Consider the following 18872-nt stretch of genomic DNA (forward strand, 5'->3'; position numbering starts at 1 on the left):
GAAGGTGAAGGTGCTGGTGGGGCATTCGGAAGGGAGAAGGGGAATCCTGTTTTTTGTTTAATAAAAATCTAATAGTTAATTATATTGCTGCATGCTTTCACTGGCAAACATCTACGGTACGCTTTAGAAGAAATGGGGATTTGCTGCTTTTTAATGGACTCTGCTCTTCTACAGCGCTGTAGTCGAGCAGCCACCTACAGTTCATCCTTATGTTAATACTAACGCTACCAATTTTAACATTATATGCCTCTTCCACCGGCCCCTGTTGGAACCAACAGCCTAGGGCAAGTGCTGTACTGCCTTTTACTTAATTGCTTCTTAAAGCTAACAGTGAATTACATTAAGTGTAATTTCATTGTTGTTGGATCTTGGCGAGTTTGAGGTGGCACGTTTGCCATGGGAGTTCTTTTTCTCTGGTTCAGTGGCTATATCCGGGTGGGATGCATTTCTCCTGGAGTAATCCAGGAGAATCTTTCCTTTGAAGAGGAACAGATGTAGATTTACATATCTGGAGGTCTCTGGCCTCTGATGAGATTAGTTGGTGTTTTTAAACCCTACTGGAAGGTGCATATTTAATAAATGCCTAAAGCAAGCCTGTGTGAAATGGCTGGGCCCTGGGAGGCTTTGAACGAGAGGAGAGAAGGAGATGTCAAGTTGCACATTGTGGTACCATCATAATCGCTGCTGAAAATAGGCCAACACTTGAAATAACAAATAGATTCAGATTCTGCAGTAAAAGAGGTAAAGAGAAAGCGGACAGAGGAAGTGCCTCAGGATCCATTAGGTTTAAAATGCAGCTGGCCGGTTTGCTTCTAATTTCCCAATAAGCAGGAAGAGAGAAAAATGCAGAGGTTTTAAAGCAGGCAGCCCACCTGCACCCCCTGCCAAATAGTCTGTGCTTTTCTGACATGCTTATTTGACGTAGCTGCATGCCCTGTGATAGGAAATGATATTTCTGCTTTACTAAAAGACTGCGTTTTGGGATGAAGGGGAAGGGCTTGTTGTAAAATTAGAGATTAAACAAACTTCCCTGCGAAAGTTTTTGTGACAGCAGCCTTTCTTTTCTTCTAAACAGAAAATAAGCGTGAAACAGAAGTTAAAAATCGTACATCAAACCCTCCTTTTTTTGGGGTGCTGTTCCTGTGGCTATGGCATACACGATATCATGGTAAGGCTGTAGTAACACCTTCCTGTCATCGCTATTTTGGATCCGGATCCTGCAGTGATTTTTGCATTGTACTCGCAGCGTTTGAAATAGTGCAGGGGCTTGTGAGTGCCTTATAATTGCATCTCCCTTCCTCTCCTCTCTCCTCCTTTCAGTCTGTCACAGGGTTTGTGTTTTTTCCTAGCAGCTCAGTGTTTGTGTCAGGCTCTGCTGCCTGCCTGTCCCAGCCCATGTCGCACAGCAGGCTGCGTGCCACTGCTGCCTCCAACCTGTGCTGTCCTGGGGGAGCTGGTACCCAGCCACCTTCATCCCCCGCCACACTCTGCCCCTCCTACCCCGCCACTGACACCAGCCCTCTTTCATGCTGGATCCAGCTGCACCCTGCCCCACCCGCAATGTCACCCGCTCCCTCCCATCGCTGGCAGCATCAATCCTCTCTCACTGGTGCCTACAGCCTTGGGCTGCCACCCTCACCTACAGTGCCCATTCCCCACACCTTTCCTCTTGTTTCTCTGCTGTTCTGCAGAGGTTCACGTGCAGCTATCGCGTCCTTCTGTACTACCACAAAAACATCAGCGCAGATTAAAATTTTGCAGGCTTGGGGCGTTTTATTATCTAAGGAGGCCTGCAAAGCCGGGATGCCCAGAACCAGCTGCCTCAGCCTGCAGGTCTGCACCACGGCCTGTAAGTGATACTGCGGGAAAGGGCAGAAAGCTAAAGGAACCCAGGGCTCTGCTGAGATTAGCGGAGAAACAAACAGAGGCCAGCACAACAAAAGAAGGTGCTCGGATCTGCAGATAAGGAGCTTTCCAGGCCTCTGAGCAAGGGCCCTGTTTAACTCTCCATGGAGCTCCACGGGCCTGCAGAGCTCAGCGATGAGCGGCAGGAGAGATGAAACACAGCAGCACTTGAGACAAGAAGCTTTTTCCCCAACCTACATTTTTTCCAACTTCTAGCTAAATTTGATGGCACATTATTCCTGCCCTGGACCTAGTTTAATTTCATTTTGGAAACTCTGCCATCTCCTATGCAAACATACTATTATTACTTTCCGGCATCTAGTGATAATTGCCCAGATGGGTACAAACAATGTTTTATTGTTGCTTTTATTTGGTTAAAGTTAGGAGAGGGACTGCTTGCCATCAGGCTCTGAGCAGGAAAGTGGTTTATAGTGTTTGTAAGCGATATCTTGGTCAGCGGTGAAGAAAGCAACAAGAAAATTGCTTTCGGGGGAAAATTTCCCCTTGGGTTGAGGCTCGGCCCAAGCCCTATATATTACTCGTGTCCTTTTAAGCCTTATTTTTGAGGCCTAAGTGGGACTAATGGTGCACCGGTGTGGACTTTGAGCTGTGGAAAATGTTGCTGTGGGGGTTCAGTCCTTGGCTATTTTTCAGGCAAAACTCCCAATTGTTTTCAATGTGTAAATACCACAAAGGCCCTATTTTGAGTTCTCTCTCATTAGATTGCAAAACTGTTTCAATTATATCCTATGGATTTCACAGGCATGCAACTTCCTGAACACCCACATTGAGGAAAGAAAGGTTTCGTGTTTGGATCTCTGTTTTGGTAATGTACCAGCAAACAAAGCCCCCCAGGACCACAAAGGACAGCTACAGTATGAGTATTATTCTAAGAAATAGTCAACATTTGTCGGCCCTGACCGCATGGTGACATCTGAATTTAGCACACAGTTCCGTGTCCTTGGGATAAAAAGATACCTAGGGAAAGCACAGTTAGGGAATGAGTGTTGCCTTTGCCTTCTATCTAAACTTCCTTAATGTGGGACAGCTTACCAGGCAGAAAAAAATTGGGATGAAAGTAAATATAAAATTAAAATAACAGAAGAAATTATAAAGCCTCTCATCAGCATGGTAACACTAGATGGCTAGATAGAACAACAGCGTAAATAAACACTGCCTGCTCAGACACCCGTTTCCACCATCTCTGCTTGTATGCCTTGGCCAGCCCAATCCAGGCAGTGAGCCACCCCCTTTTTCACTGATGACTCTTCACACAGCTACTCTCATCACTATTAACATTTTTTTTTTTTGCTGTCTTCTCTGATTTTAACCCTGCTTTAGTCACCTACTCATTCTCCTTTCTGACTGCTGTGGGACGAGGGCCGGCAGGCAGGGAGTACTTTCCACAACTTCTCTGCCTTTTTGTCAGCGCTGGGGCTTGTTACCTCATCAAACAAAATAAATCTTACAGAACTCATCTAGATGTGCCAAGGCTGGTTCTCTTTTGGTATGCAGTCCATTCTTTGGGGGGATTGTTTTTGTCCGTTCAGGCTCTTCCATCTGTTTTTGAGAGTCTAACCTTCACAGAGACGTTTTTAGGTTCTTTGGGAGTGTTTGTGCCCCTGAAGGAGTTGGTTATAGATCATTCCCTGTCCAGTGCTGCTGAAAACAATTTGGTGGACAAGCCCTTCTTCCTTTGCACTGTCAGAAGAACGGTGGTATTTCCTCTCTCTGTTCCAGGACAGTACAGTTTTCCCAGATCTCATCGTGGCCCCTTTATTCCTGCAGCTAGATTACTCTCTTTTGGTAACACTGAAAAGAGAAATAGATGTCTGACACCATTTTCTTCTGTAGCTTTATTTCTTAAGACAACACAGAATAGCATGTTAATACAACATTTAAGTCACAAGACTTGCTGTTTGCAAACTTCTGAATTGCAACATTTAAATATCTCTAGCTAAGTCATCCTGGTCTTCCTTCTCTTCTGTAGTGTTTCTTTCTCTGTAGTCTTTTTGTTCTGTGTAAGCAATACTGTTTTGCTCTTCATTAGTAACGTAGACTATGTATCTGCAGAATGCTGTGGCTAATTTTAGCAGAGAAGCTTGTATTTTTGGTATTTCTCATCTGTCCTTACATTTTTATTAGGCTGTGACTATTGCATTTGTTATTCTCATGTCCCATTATTCCAGAATGCTTCTCTGCCTGTGTGCTGTCCTGCTGGCATTGCTAGGGGATGCTCCTTAATCACGGTGACTTACAGCAGCTTAAGGCTTGTTTTTTCCCTGAACTTGTTCCATAAGTTTTAAAATTTTTACCTTAAGTTTTCAGAAGTTTTAGTCTTTAAAATTTATATATTTCTTCTGGCTTGTCCTTTTCTCCCTTTTAAATTCTTTATTCACTGTAATTAGGTTCTCTCCAGGTTCGCAGTATTCTCAAGTAAAAAAGCTGTGTTTGCTAGCACTGCACGTGGTACAGCGCTCAGTCCCTGTGATTTTATCAGGTGTTTTACTGGTGAAATCCCCGTGTGTTCCTCTAAATGAATCCTTCTTATCAGTAGCCACACCCCGAAGATCTGTATCTAAACGTGGCCAAAGCACTTAATGTGGATTTATAGCCTTATACTGTATCCTGTTTTTCTCCATCCTCTTTAAAACCCGTCTGCAAGCACAAACCAGCCTTTGGCGTTCCCGCCCGGTGCTGAGCTGCGAGGTTGCTGGGGTCTTCCCTTCCCCACAGCTCAGCAGCCCCGCTCAGGACCCTGCTGCATGCTGCCAGGAGAGCCTAGCTCTGCCGGAGCTGAGGGTGCTTTCTCAGTGCTGCTCTGGAGAAAATGCAATCTGAATTTCTGTGGAGAAGCAGCACGGCCATGGATTTCTTCTTTCTCTCTGCTCAGCAGCATGCCTGCTTTCAGAGTGGCTTGCTGTGTTGCACGGGACCCGGTTAGGTCTGGTTTCTGATGAGTTTGGGACAAAGTGTGTGATTTATCATCATTCCACCTAACCTTTAACTCTGATCCGTTATTTTCTTGCTTGCAAAGTGGTGGTGAACTTGATGTGTATCAGTCCAGTAATGAATAATGTCTGTGTGTGTTAACATGTACATACTGGCTTTCTTCTCCCTCAAAGGGGGGTTGCAGACAACAAGGAAACTGGTGTCTGGTCTTGTACCTAGTTCTTGGAACAATACCTCTTGTAGATATATAGATAGGTATAATTCACCATTTAGTTTCTTGGTAAACAAAAGGAAAAAAATGTGAATTTCCATTAAAAAAAAAAAAAACAAACAACTTTTTCCTTCTTCCCCTAAAAAATAACAAATTGAAAGATACGTTTTATGGCATTTCCAAAACATTTTGCACCATCCCTGAAACAAAATGTGGGAAGTAGTATTTTGGCTAAGTTGTTTATCCCATTTCTACTGAAAAGCAACCTTTCTTCCTTGTGTCAGCTTACGGTGTCATCAGGCAGTAAGTGCTGCGAGACCAGTGAGTTATCTGATTATAAATGCTTTGTTCTTGGTTTTAACAGCCTACAGAAATTACTATAAAAATTGAACATTGATGTATGGAAGTTCTTTTTAGCTGTCTCATTTTGTTCTGCTTGCATTCCTTTTTTTGCAGTCAGTCTCTTTCTGAAGTACCTATTACCCTATGTTGAGTTTGTTTTTTTAACATTTTGGTCTGAATGGTATTATGGAAATTATCTGAGGTTTCTAATTAAAAATCTCCTTGGTTTATATTTACTGAAATCATATGCAAATAGTGACTAGTTCCCTGGTAGTCAGTGGCAAAAGTCTTGTCAGCCAGAGCTACACAGAGAATGTATAAAATAGCTGTCAAAAATACGTGCAGCTCCAGCTGGGGAATAGAAGAGAGGTACTGGTGCTTGGTGCTTCCTCTAAAATCAGTGGAGGTTTATTTTCTAATTATAGCAGGGATGGGATTGGGCCTGCAGATCACAAAATGAGATCCTTATCTATGAAATCTGAAGTGACTCAAGTGGTGAAGATACGTGAGTCCTTTTCTGTTCGTCCTGCTGAAGACCTGTGCTGCTCAGGTACCCACCACCAACAGCTTGCCCCAGTTCCCACCCTGCAGCTGTTACCTGCAGCCTCTCTACCCTCTTCCACTGTTGTATCCAGCAGGCCTGCCTTGTGTACTTCTGGAAATCCTGTTTTGGCATCGGGGATTTAGAGAACACCCTGAAAGCAGAATAGACAGGAGCAAAGCGATGGCACGTTAAGAGAAGTGGCATCAGTCCTGAGGGACAGTGGCAGAGTTATGAGCACCTGCCTGGTATGTGCAGATATCTGGGTACCTAAATTGTGGGAGATGCTCGACATTTTTCAAAGCTGGTGACTAAACCAATGCTTCAGGTGCAGGCAGTGCCTGACTCCACCCTCCTGTCGTACGTGTCTGGGGGCAGCGTGCCCATTTGCAGGCGCTGGTGCTGGGGTGCTGTTGCAGATGCGGTCTCCGCAAGTGCCATTTCTTCTTGCAGAAATTGCTTCGTGGTGCTAGTTCAAAGGATGAGCTCTCTCTGCTGACTTGCTTTTAAAGCGTATTTATTAACAAGACATGTTTAGTGAAAATGGTAAGGCAGAAGTGTTTGGATCCCTTAATAAGGTCACCAATACTTGAACAAAATTCACTGAAATGCAAAACCTTCATGAGAGCAATGAATCTCTTAAGTCTTCTAAATAGGTCTTGAGCTCCATTTGCATACATCTTTATGGAAAATGTGAAGTTCAGTGTAATTACAAGCCACATTAGGGAAACTGCCCAAATAAATGCTATCTGAAAAGTGGCACTAGTTGCCATCTTCCTGGCAAAGCGCCTGCACTATTAATCCAGTCCAGACATGTTAGATTCATGAAAGGTAATCTTGTATTCAATTATATGAGTAAATGCAACTAAACAGTGTTTGCATTGAATTCATTCAAACACCCAGCAATCTTTGCTGCTTCAAAAGAAGAGCAGTGCTAACTATTTGCGGGCTTAGGAATCTCTTTAACTCCAAGGTTAGAGACAGAGTTGGAGCTACCCTGGATAGCATATGGATAACCTCTCCTCATGATTTCCATCTTGTTTTTCATATTTACAAACAATTTTCACTGCTGTGACCTCCAAGAATGACCTATAGAAACAAAATGCAAATTTTATGTAGGCTTTTCTTTTCCTTTGTTGAAATTCCCTCTACAAGTTTTAACCTGTATATCCTTGCTATATTGTGTAGTAGATGTTGGCTCTGGTTGCAGCTTGGAAGCCCATCTGTGTATCTTTTCAGTTGTTTGCAAGATTATAGTGGGAAGATGTGCTAGGTAAGGAGTAAATTCTTGCCGAGTGCTTCATAGACTGTAACTTTTGAATTTGTTCTGCAACAGAATAGCTAGTAGCACTGATGAATATATACCATGCTTAAATAAAAGGAAATAGTCTATAAAAATACAGAAGCAAGATATCTCATTCTCATAGCTTACATTTTGGCTTCATTGTTAGCTTTGTAAACAGTTCTAAATGCAATGGAAGCTCATAAAGAAATGTAAATCTGAAGTAACCAGTGTCAATCTGTGCACAGGCCATATTTTTTAATTTTATGCTAAATAGTATGTATATAACTGAAACCTTAAGTGTCTTTATTACACCATCACTAAAAAGCTCTATTCATTTTTCTACTGTTTATACTTGAGTGTTATTTTGGTGTGGTGTGTCAGTGATTCCATCTGGGCTGTAATTGAGATAAAGAACATTCCTTTAGTCACAAAACCCAGGTAATTTTCCTACCCCAGCCATCATCACGCTGCCTATGTGAGTTGTACTGTTTTTCCAGAAAACAAGTTGTTACATTCCGGGAATGAATGAGTTAAAGACAGTATTTGGATCAGTGTTGTGAAACTATATATTATCTATTGTATTTCCTTGGCCTTAAGTGGATTCTAGCATGGGATGAATTAGGTTGGCTAGATATTTTCTGCTGACTGTGATATCCCTGTTGAGCAGCTTTCCCAGTACGAATATATTTGGCCCTTCTTTTTTTTCCCCACAAGCTATATCCCTGTATAAAAACAGCTTTATCTCTAAAGAGCAAATAACACCCAGTGCTCATAACAGATGCCAAGAAATGTTTCTGTTTTGATTTTTGAAAATAAAAATTCAACTGTGTTCAATAAAATTCAGAAGCCGTTTTCCTCTGTGGAAATTAAAGGAATCCAAGGAAGTCTAGGAAGATAGCGACCTTCCTAATTAAAGCAGTAGCAACTGCAGGAATCCAGTTTTTACAACCACCTCTATCTCACTGTGCTGAGAACAAAGCAGTCCTCCATTAATATTTTATTTTCTCTTTTCTTCCACTATAACAATGCTCTATGTTCTGTGAGAGCCCTGGAAAGACATGCAGAGCTATGTTAATTATGGTTTAAATAATTGACACTCTGATTGTGTTGTACTTTCCGAATTGTATGTGGCGTGTCACTGGTTCTACATATAATTACATCTATTCACTGCCATCATTTCCCCCACTTATATCACTGTATACAGTAGGCTACATTGCAAAATTGTGCACACTAACTAATAATGTCTTCACCAAATGACCTTTGTTTTTAAACACACAGAGTACGTGTAGCCAGGGAGGTCTGATTGCCATCGGAGCTGATGCATGCATCCAGGAAGCTCTATTATGAAGCAGTTAATGTCAGGGGAGGTGGGAGCCTGCATCACAAGCACACACTGAGTCTAAAGAGTGGGTATTAGGAAATTTCCAGTGTGGTCTGATGGTAATTCCTTATTTAACACTGCATCCAGCTTGGCAGCTTCTGGGATCCCAGATATTTATTATTTGCTGTTTTATAGGTGTGTGCACTAACTACTGGGATTATTAAGTGCATCTAGCTATAGTAGATTCAGTACCATGCAACAACATAAACAAGCTTTCAAGACTCATCTTCAGGTGTTGACTGAGTCATTCTGAAAGCCTGAGTTGTGTGTACATGCTCCGAGAGTGAGTACCCAGCTTCTTCTTGGAGCAGCTCGTTAGTCGGCATGGCTGCTGCACAGCTATTTCCACTTCAGTGTTTGTCCAGTAAGCAGCTAACTCGAAAATTAAATCCTATCTCTTACGATGGTGCCTTAATGATCTAAAAAATGTGTATGGCTTCTTCTAAAACCTACGTCCTTAGATGTGATTGCAGTGTTTGCATTTACTTGGAAATACTGTGAATAACTCCTAGCTAAAATGTACACAGTTTGGAGTCACTTGGGCAACATTTGTCTGCTTTGTGTGTTCATTCTGGTGCCTACAGGCAACCTTGTGCCCAACTGGAGTTGTTAAGGGAGAGGGATGGGTGTTTGGGAAGGCTACAAGCACAGGTCATCCTCAGGCAACCTGGGAGGTTTATGCTGGTAGCTGCTCTGCACCAAGTGCCCATCTCCTTACGTCCCAGGACAAGTGAGGTGGCTCAGGGAATTTGCTTCTTGGTGACTGCTGGGGCACTGGGAAGTTACCACAGGGTAACTGGTGCACTATAAATCCATGCGATGGCTTACATTGTAGTCTATGGAGCCAAACCTGTAACATTTTTATGATTCATGCCCTAGCTATGATTAAGTGAAAGTTTTAATGTAGAGGGGAGCAGTGGAAACTGATTTGGGCCCAGCAATATCTTTCAGATCTCTTTGCTAAGGTCAGCACATTCTTCAGTGACCTCTGAAATGTGGGTCTTCAGCAGGGACTGCTTGCTAGAGGATGACTGTGAGTGGATGAAAGAATGATGCTGTGTTAGTATTGGGTACGCCTTCAGAAAAATATCAAACTGTTGGGTATTCCTTGCAAATATGTGTGTATGTGTTTAGCAACAACAATAACAAAATCAAAAACACTAAGGTTCATATCATACATAATGAACGTGATGGTAGAGCCCTGGAAGTACTGCAGGAAGGAAATATATGTAGTAGAAATAGCCAGCTGAAGAGTTGTATTAAAGACAAATGCATAGCCCCAGATAGTGCTTCTCCCCATTTGGCCTGTAATCTTGTTTAAAGTGTGGGACAATCGGGAGCTGTAGCCTTTCATGTGAGGCAATAACACACTGAACACCATGGGGATTAAAGTTGTTTGTGACAGAGAACACTGGGAGCAGTTATCTAAAAGTACTTGGGAAGGTGGATCTCACATGATCTTAGATCCATGATACATCCCAGAAACCTGAAAACTTTACCAGATGAGAGAAGAAAAATGAAAACGCTCTCATGATCGTTGGCCTGCCAAAGAGAGATGGAATAAGAAAGGCATTCCCTAGAAATGTCAGATGGGATTTTCAGAAGTATTTAGCAATTGTCTGTGTCTGGCCCAACTCGGAAGGCTGTCCCTGTTTAGGACATTGCTCAAACATGTGGTTCCATGCCGGGGATGCTGACGGAGCCCAAGTGTTACACGAAGTTGAGCATCCCGCATATGGATGGGCTTAGGTCCGTGCGGAAGTGCTTTGTCTGAATTAAGGGCCCTGTTTAGAGGCTCCTGCGCATTGGCAGAGGTTGAAAAGGGTCGTCTCGAAAATAAGGAATGCGTATGTTATACAGTGTTCTTTTTTTAAAGTAATGCTAATCATATAAGCAATTGTTGAATATTAAAAAGAGCAGATACTCAAACTCCTCTCTTTATTTTCCTGTGCTGGGTTAGAGTTAGGCAACTTTTCTCTGCAAATGTCTGCTTTGTGTACATATGTGTAGGTTTATGCTTCTGAAAACAATGAATGTTTTTAATCAGCACAGATGCTTGTGTGGAGGCTCAAGAGGAACGATACTGGATTGAAAATACAAAGCAGTTTCTTGGATTTTGGAAGTTTAGTGCACGTGGTTAAACGTTTTAGAATGATAGCTTATTGGGGCTTTCTCATGTCAGAATTCAATGTAAAATTGCACTGCAAATTTAAAAAAAAAAATCGTCTTGTTTGCAGATCAGGGTTAAGTTTAAGTCCTGCTTTCATCTTTTCCCTCATCCCTTGGTGTCATTACCAAAACATGTATTTCAGTGCATTAGAAAAAGTAATTTAAGTCAACTGATACCTGAATCAGTTCTGAAACGTATGTAATTTCCTGTGGTGTTGCACGGAGAGAATTGATTTCAAATGTATATTTTAGGATTAGGGTGAAGGGATCAAATAGAAACCAAACTCTTGCGTCTGATGATAGAATTTGACCTGCCGCACTAGCAGATCAGAATCCTGTAGGATGGTACCTGTGACACACAAATCCCATGTCTGTGTATTGATTTAGTCCCATCAAGGAGAGCCGGGTGGAAAAGTGGTGAATCAGTAACAATCAATATTTATGATACACCTAAAGGCATATTGGAAATTTGTGAGGAACTGTTTCCTTGTATGCTTTTCCCATACTTTGTACTTATGGATGGTAACTTTTAGTGATGCAAGTGGGGCACAGACCATGGCAGGAACTTGGTGCTCACTGACTGCTTGTGCACTAAAAACTGCTGATAGGCTTCGTGTCCTGGGGAGCTGGCCTGGGATGGCAGGTCATTGCCGTGGAGCACGGTTCTCTGTCGTTCTCTGTGACTGATGCTTGCAAGTATTTGTTTGAAAAAAATGATCACAGATAGAATCTATGAAACAATCTATATAGCATAATTTTTGTTTTACTGAAGTAGTATTTTCTGGAGCAGAACCCGTGTTTGAGACCTAAGTCTAAGTCCATCTAAGTCATGGATTTTCTGCTTAAGATTGTGCGTTTGTGTCCAATGGAGGTTGAAGGTAACTGCAAAATTTGCTTTCAGGTTAATTCAGATCACAAATCTGTGTGGTTAGAACTTAAAAAATTCAAAGCTTGTGATTTTTTTTATTTTTTTATTTTTTAAAGTTGTATGTGGTAAGATGTCATTCTCATGGTTACTTTTGTATTCAAGTTATATGTGAAAGTAGTTTGGAGCCTGTAGATGGTCTGGACACGTGAACGTGTAGATCTCTACCAGTAGTATGCAACTGTATATTCACTTGCTTATTGTATATGTTATAATATTTGTGTATTTTGCATTTCACGTGGAATTACCTTACAAGCATGGTTTCTTATTAGCTGTGCATCTCAAGTCTGTAAGTGTATTAAAAGTATTATCCATCTGGATTCCATCGTTTCAATATTGCCTTCAGAATTGCTTCTTTTAGAGAAAAAAATTCTTCCTCCTTTCCAATCTTCCTCCCAATCCTCCCCACCCTAGATAACTCCAGTCATGATTCAGAAAGTATATGAGCAGCAAAGTCCTCTCCAGAATTATCAGTTGATCACAAACATTCTTTGATATGTCTTTAATGCACAGGATTTTCTGAAGATACTAATGATATCTTGATGCCCCAGGCTGGATACTTAATAGAAGCATGGTCTTTGTTTAGTACATAACCTCCATTCTGTGAAAGTCAGGCTGTATAGCAAAGTTAAGTCTATGAGTTGCTGAACACCTGAGTAGTTGCTTTAAAAAATAATAATAATTAAATGTCTATAATCTGTTAATTCTGCAATAATAATTTTATTCATGTTCTGGCATCCACTGTGGATGAATCCCTGATGTAAGGTGCATCAATTAATACTTTAAGTTACATTTTCCACACAGATCTTTCCGTACTCTTATAATAAGAGGAACATTGAATTTCCTGAGCTGAGCTGTGTCCCATCCTTTTAAAGGACTGAGTTTTATTAAAGTTCAAATGAGTAACTGATGCACTCTCATTTGCTCGAGTGCTAAATGGAACGCCTTCCAGGCCAGCTCTGTATCTTTGCTAATCCTGAAAATTTCTGTTCACTCAAATGTGTTTTTCAGCATTTATTATGACCATGCAAATGTTTTCTAGTTATATTGTTTTAATGGAGAAGCAGCCATAAGTGATGTAATTCTACATTGTCATTTTCCTTTTCTGTGCAGCTGCTGCAAAATTAAAAAGCTGTAAAGTTACAAATGGTTTTATATGAAGCAATACACAGCATGGAATTTCCTGCTGGTGGTTAAAATAATACAATTACTTTTAACAGATGAAAGCAGTTAAGAGTCCAAAGCAGGTCCCTATTTAAAAAAAGAAAATCCTTTTGTTCTGCAAGTATCCTTTTAAAACATTTGTTTTTTTTCCTTCTTTTCAAGCAATCTCATCTTAGATTTTTTTTTATTCTGTTGGATTTTTGGTGTGCAGTACAGATCAAAAAGAATACACACAGTGCCAGGTAAGAAAACAGTAGCAGAAAAGCTTTATCTGAGCACAGTTCACCAGCCATATATCTCGGTTTGTTCTCGTATCCATCTGCAGAGTAAAACAGCCATATGCTCAGAGACATCCTTGTCTTTTCTCTTTTTCTCTCCCTTGCACCAAAAAAGAAAAGTCATTAGGTTTGACAAGAATGGTACATTTCGTAGTAATTACAAGGGAAGCACAAAACAAAGCCGGGCCAGCTTCGCAATGTCCATGAACGTCCTAATGCACCCAAGACTGTTTTTACATTCTCTTAGAGGGAAACAGATTAATTGGTTCTTTGTACCTCCAAATTGAAATTGCGGTGTAACCTGGTTGTGCTCAGCGCAGGAAGCCTTCGGGGATGCCGAAGTTTGGACAGGAGTCTGGGACATCGCGGAGTCCCTGAACTATTGTGTTCAGTGAGCTGTGAAAAGTCATTCAGAAGAGAAACACTCAGCATCCTTTATTTATTTGCATTGAAATATTTATCTGTGATGTGAGGCATTCATAATAGATTGTCAATCTCTTGTGCCTTGTGATGAATCTGGCTGTCTTGCATTGAATTCTAAGTATTTCCTTCTGTGAATAATTTCATAATTGTCACATTTCCAACTTATGAATGTTCCATGACCTTTTGATCCAAATTATCTTTTTTTTTTTTCCTTCTCTAGGAAGGGAAATATCAAACCTTTAATTTTCTGTTAAAAAAAAAAAAAGGGGGGGGGGAAACAACTCACCTACCTAAATTATTAATTTTTGAACTTAGAGATTAAAACTCAATCAACCTGAAAATTCATGTCTTGCTACTCTTTCCTGATAATTGAAGGAAATTATTTATGTAGCATAGATTAATATTGTTTCATGTTCTACCTGACATTCCAGATTAAAGTATGACTTTGAAATAGAGATGGGTTGGGACTGAAATACCCAATACAGCCACTCTAGTACATGGAAAGCAATGTGTTAGGTTCTTAGTACTGGAGCTCACAGAGGAAGTCAATTTTCACTTCCATCTTGTTGTGTGCTGGGGGGAATGGAAAGAGAAATGAGCTTGGGAGGGAAGGGTGGGGGGGAGAGGGGCGGAACTTAGAGAAGGAGAATGAGGGTGTGAAAACAATGAGCAGAGTGCATTCTCCATCCTTGGTGCTGGCTTGAAGGGGGAGGGATGCCCCAGACACCCTGCTTTCGGTAGGAAGACAGAAACTCTCATTCCAAGCTGCGTCTAACAATGTCATAGCCCCCTCTGAGCTATACATGGGTATAGAGAAGGCTCTGTGCTTTTTTGCTGTTCTGGGACAGGCAAACTCCCAAGTAACATCTAGAGTAACGCTTAGCATTTCTGGCACAGCCACGGGCCTTTTGCTGTAGTGGAAGAAGCCATCCTGGCCTACCAGCCCAGGAGGGTTTCTCTGTGTTTTTGAGCGAGCTCCTCTCAGCTTTTTCTCTTTTCCTTTCTCTTCTTTTTCTCTTTTCCTTTCTCTTCGTTTCATCTCTGAAAAAGGAGCTTGGAGGCAGGGGAAAAGAAGGCAGTTTGAAGGAGGCTGAGCAGCACTAACCCAGAACACAAAGGGTGGAGGTGTATCTGCTCGCTGCTGGCATGCAGCCATCGTGGTTATCAGCTTAATAGCATAACTTAACAGGAAGAATTACACTCGTGACCTTCTGCTCCAACAGCACAAGCTTCTATCACTTGAGCTAAAGGAGAATCTCCATTAGTAGTTGCTCATTGTCACAGGGCACGTATCCCTCTCTTGGGCCAACCACTTATAATGACAAGATATCATAAACACTTGAACAGCTCTGATTTTGTCCAGTAGAGGGAAGTGGATAGACACAAACACTAACTCAATATGTTCAAGAGAGATATCATCAACATATTAACCGCATCATGCGTGATTGGCAAAAGGCGTAATAATTGCAGGAGAAACATGCATTTCTCTCTGCTGCCAAAAACTCCGTATTGACTAAGGATCATTTCCACTAGAATTGCTGCTTCTTGCCCTGTCGCTCTTCTCTGAATTACAGTGCTGCCAGCAAAGAGTAATCTGGATCATAGACCAACTTACCTTGTTGCTGAAAAATAACGTGTTGCTTTCAGCAGTGCTCATTAAGCGTATTTTTTTTAAATCGGGTTCTTGGAGGAAGAGAGCTATTGAGAATTACCTTTAAGTGAGACTGGCAATAAGTTGCATTTCAAAACTAGATTTTTTTTCCTTGGAACTAGCAGTGGAATGGGAACTTAGGTACTGCCACAATGCTCCTCCAAAGCATTTGGATGTTGGGTTTCTGAATAGTGCAGTATTGAGTGTTACTTCTTGGGTAGTGTGACAAAAGCAAAGTATTTCAGATCTAGCTCTTTCTTAGACTTGTATTTACTCACGCTAGTCCACTATCTGTTCCCTGGCCGAAAAGAGAGTTACTGAAGTGAGAATTGACCGTTGTCAGCTGTAGTGGTGCAGGTACTACCTACACAATAGAGAATGGAGGAAGACTGTCTCTTTTGGGGTCATGTGTTTGGACTGAGGCCTTTTTCTAAGAGGGCCTTTAAGGCAAAGATGTACTTACTCGGTAGCGCTGATCCTGCTGCTGTACCATGGAAACGTGACCATCCTTATCAAATATTCCCAAGCGTGCTGACAGGCAGTCATCAGCCCAAGCTTTCTTTGGAAGGCTTTCTCTGTCCCTTGAAGCAGGTCCTCTCTTTCTCTTTTAATGCTAAACAGCTCTCCACGAGGTCCACCAGCTCCTTCCTCTCTGTTGGGTTAGTTGGACTGTCCAAATTTTAAAGAACGCCAGCTGGCTTGTGACCAGCCGTTTATAGAGCAGCTCCTGTTCCAAAGCCATTTTTTCCCACCAACTTTGGCCGTTTCTCCTCTTCATCCTTTTTCGTGCAGAACTCCGAGTCCCTGTAGAGGTTTCATAACATCCCGAAGCCTTCATCAAATGGTAAATTGGTATTCTGTTAGGCTGTCAAAAGGGATTAGAAGGAGGAATCTATTCTTCTTCTTACTCTCATTCTTTAATGACAAGTTACATTGCCAGCCTGTCCACTAAATCACATTAGGCAAGGACTAATTTACCTCTTCATACCAAAGTAGAGGGAAGCCAGAAGAATATTCTCCCACTCTAGGACATGCTTTGAGAATTCAGATAACTCCCATGCTACTGTAATTGTATTTTAAAAGAATTAGCATTTTATTAGCATGAAAATAGATAAGAACCCCCCAAAATCTTTTCTTCTTCTGTTTTGGAAGTGTAAATACACTCATTTAGGTAACTGTGAAGCTATAATACAATCCATATTTGAGAAATTCAACAAAATTGTGATCAGTTAAGGTTTTGACACGTGCATTTTCATGGAGAAATTTTCAGTGGGTTCTCTCAGAATCTTACGTTCTTTAACAGGAATCATCCATTTCATCCTCTCCAAAGGAGTTTGAGTTTAGCTGGAAACTGAAGATGCTCTATTTCCCAGCACTGTACGCACTTGTACCTGCAGGTAGATCTCGTATCCAGCATCACTGTTCGTGGATGCAGACGTTAGGACTGATCTGTACATTGTCTAAGACACAGTCCTTACAGAAGGAAGAAATGTCCATTATAACATCAGGAACCTGTTTCTAAAACCAGTATTATCTAAAGACAGCCTATTTCGCTATGTGTAGGGGCATGCCTGGACTTTGAAGGAGGAAGGGGGAGATGCCTTGAAAAGAGGGAGAAAATCAATGTACCCGCTGCTGGCCCAATTCACCCCCAGAATTCAGCTGATGTGCCTCCTGCCTCCATGTTTGGAGTGCTGGCACAAAAGACGTGGTTAATGATGCTCTTTGCATTTTGCCGTTATGATGAGGTATGTAATGATAGGACATATTAGGTTAATTGTGAGAGTGCGATTGGCAAATGTAACCAAATAGCAGACAGTCATGATTGCACTACCCAAACACAGAGCTAGAAGAGTTCAAGGAGTGTTAATGCTGTGCTGCATCCTGCAAGACCAGGATGAATGCCATGCATTTCCAAGCACAAGAAATTCTGCATAAATAGGACATTCAATTATTTATGACTAGGCTCCAAGTCAGTGATTAATTAGCATTTTAAATATGGTTGATTAACACATTAACCCTGTTTTATGAAAACTATTTTAAAAGATACATATTACATGTGCTTCCATTTGATTTTCACATTTCTGATGTCTTTTATCTGTTAGATTACTGTGTCCTATAAGACTTTCTAGAATGTTTAATTATTTACTTTACAAATGCAGGATGTTATAATGATATTTGTAAAGAAAAAGCTGGGATAATGAATATACAATACAGTATTAGCAGCTTCCCCAACTGTTGACAGGAGGTTAGGGGGGTATGGGTGGAGGAAGAAAGAAAATCAGAACAAGATAATAATGTTGCACTAGATGTATACAAGTGAATATGCAATAAGCTTTGGGAATAGCATACAAAAGCAATAACATAATTTACCATTCTGTATGAAAGAACTATCTGAGGTGCTTTTGTCTGCATTGAAGGCAATGTTTGGAAGCCTTCACTGGAAAGCAGAATATAACCTAGAAACTGTTTGCATTATCAGTTACAGAAGAAAACATTTACTTGTTTTAATAACCGGTTATTTATTTCTATTATTAATTATTCATCCATCTCTCAGCGATTACTAAGCATACTAGCTGCTACTGTACCAAGGGCTGGGAGTTTACCTGCCAGACCTAGCAGTGAAGAGAAGTTTCTGATATGCAAACATATTTAGACTTTACAAGTAGAATAGGAAGGAGGGAGAGCCCCCCACAGCAGTGCTCAGTTCGTTTTAAGCTATTTTTCTTCCATGCAGATTGATCAAATTCCAATTCTTTTCTGTTATTACCATCCAAACACCACGTACACCTCTACATTTGGCCAACAACCTACATATGGTCTCATCAAATAAAGTGAAATCGTGCTGGCAGTGAAGATGTCAGAATTGGCCTTTTTTGGAGGCCTCATCTTGAGACATCCTGCATGTCATCACCGTTCGGAGCACTCATAAGGGCCCATAAGCAAGCTCCTACCTGCTCCTGTGAGATTAATACACAATCAGTATGCCTATGTGAAGTCATATGTGTGAATACTGTGTATAATTGGATCTGTCCCCCCTTTCTGCAAAAAGACAATAGCAATCGGTGGTGTAAGAGTTGGCTGTTTTCCCCCTGCATTGGAGGATAAAAAAAATAAAAAAGTCCTGCAAAGACCACTTGAACTTGTGCTTGACTTTCTCCAAAGCTTAAGCTCCGTGTAGAACAAAATGTGGTACCGAAAGGTGTGGTACCAAAAATCAGTCAACTAGCTGTTCAGCTGAAAAATAGCTTATTAGCAGGAAAATCATTAAGGTACAGCATAGATTTACTGTCACAGAAAGGTAATTGAAAAAGGATGCAATCGACAATTTTTACCTATCTTAATCAGGGAGATTATTTGTCTGCAGTATACTTCTTGTAACAAGTAAGCTGTTGATGTCATTGTGCGCTACTTAAGAGTAAGGGCCTGATTCTTCTCCAGAAATTTCTCGTTTTCAGTAATGTTATTTTGCAATCAAAGTTTATCCCTAACCTTCATAGCATTGCCATTCCTGTCTGAAAAAAACAGGTACTTAAATTTTTAATCTGCTCACTTCTGCTTTATGCTTGGAAGTACAGCTAAACTGTTTCGTTTCTTGACTAGAAGGCTCTTTCCATGGAAAGATGTCCATAAAAAGATGGGAAT

The sequence above is a fragment of the Cygnus olor genome, chromosome 12 (assembly GCF_009769625.2).
Source record: "Cygnus olor isolate bCygOlo1 chromosome 12, bCygOlo1.pri.v2, whole genome shotgun sequence".
Lineage (NCBI taxonomy): Eukaryota > Metazoa > Chordata > Aves > Anseriformes > Anatidae > Cygnus > Cygnus olor.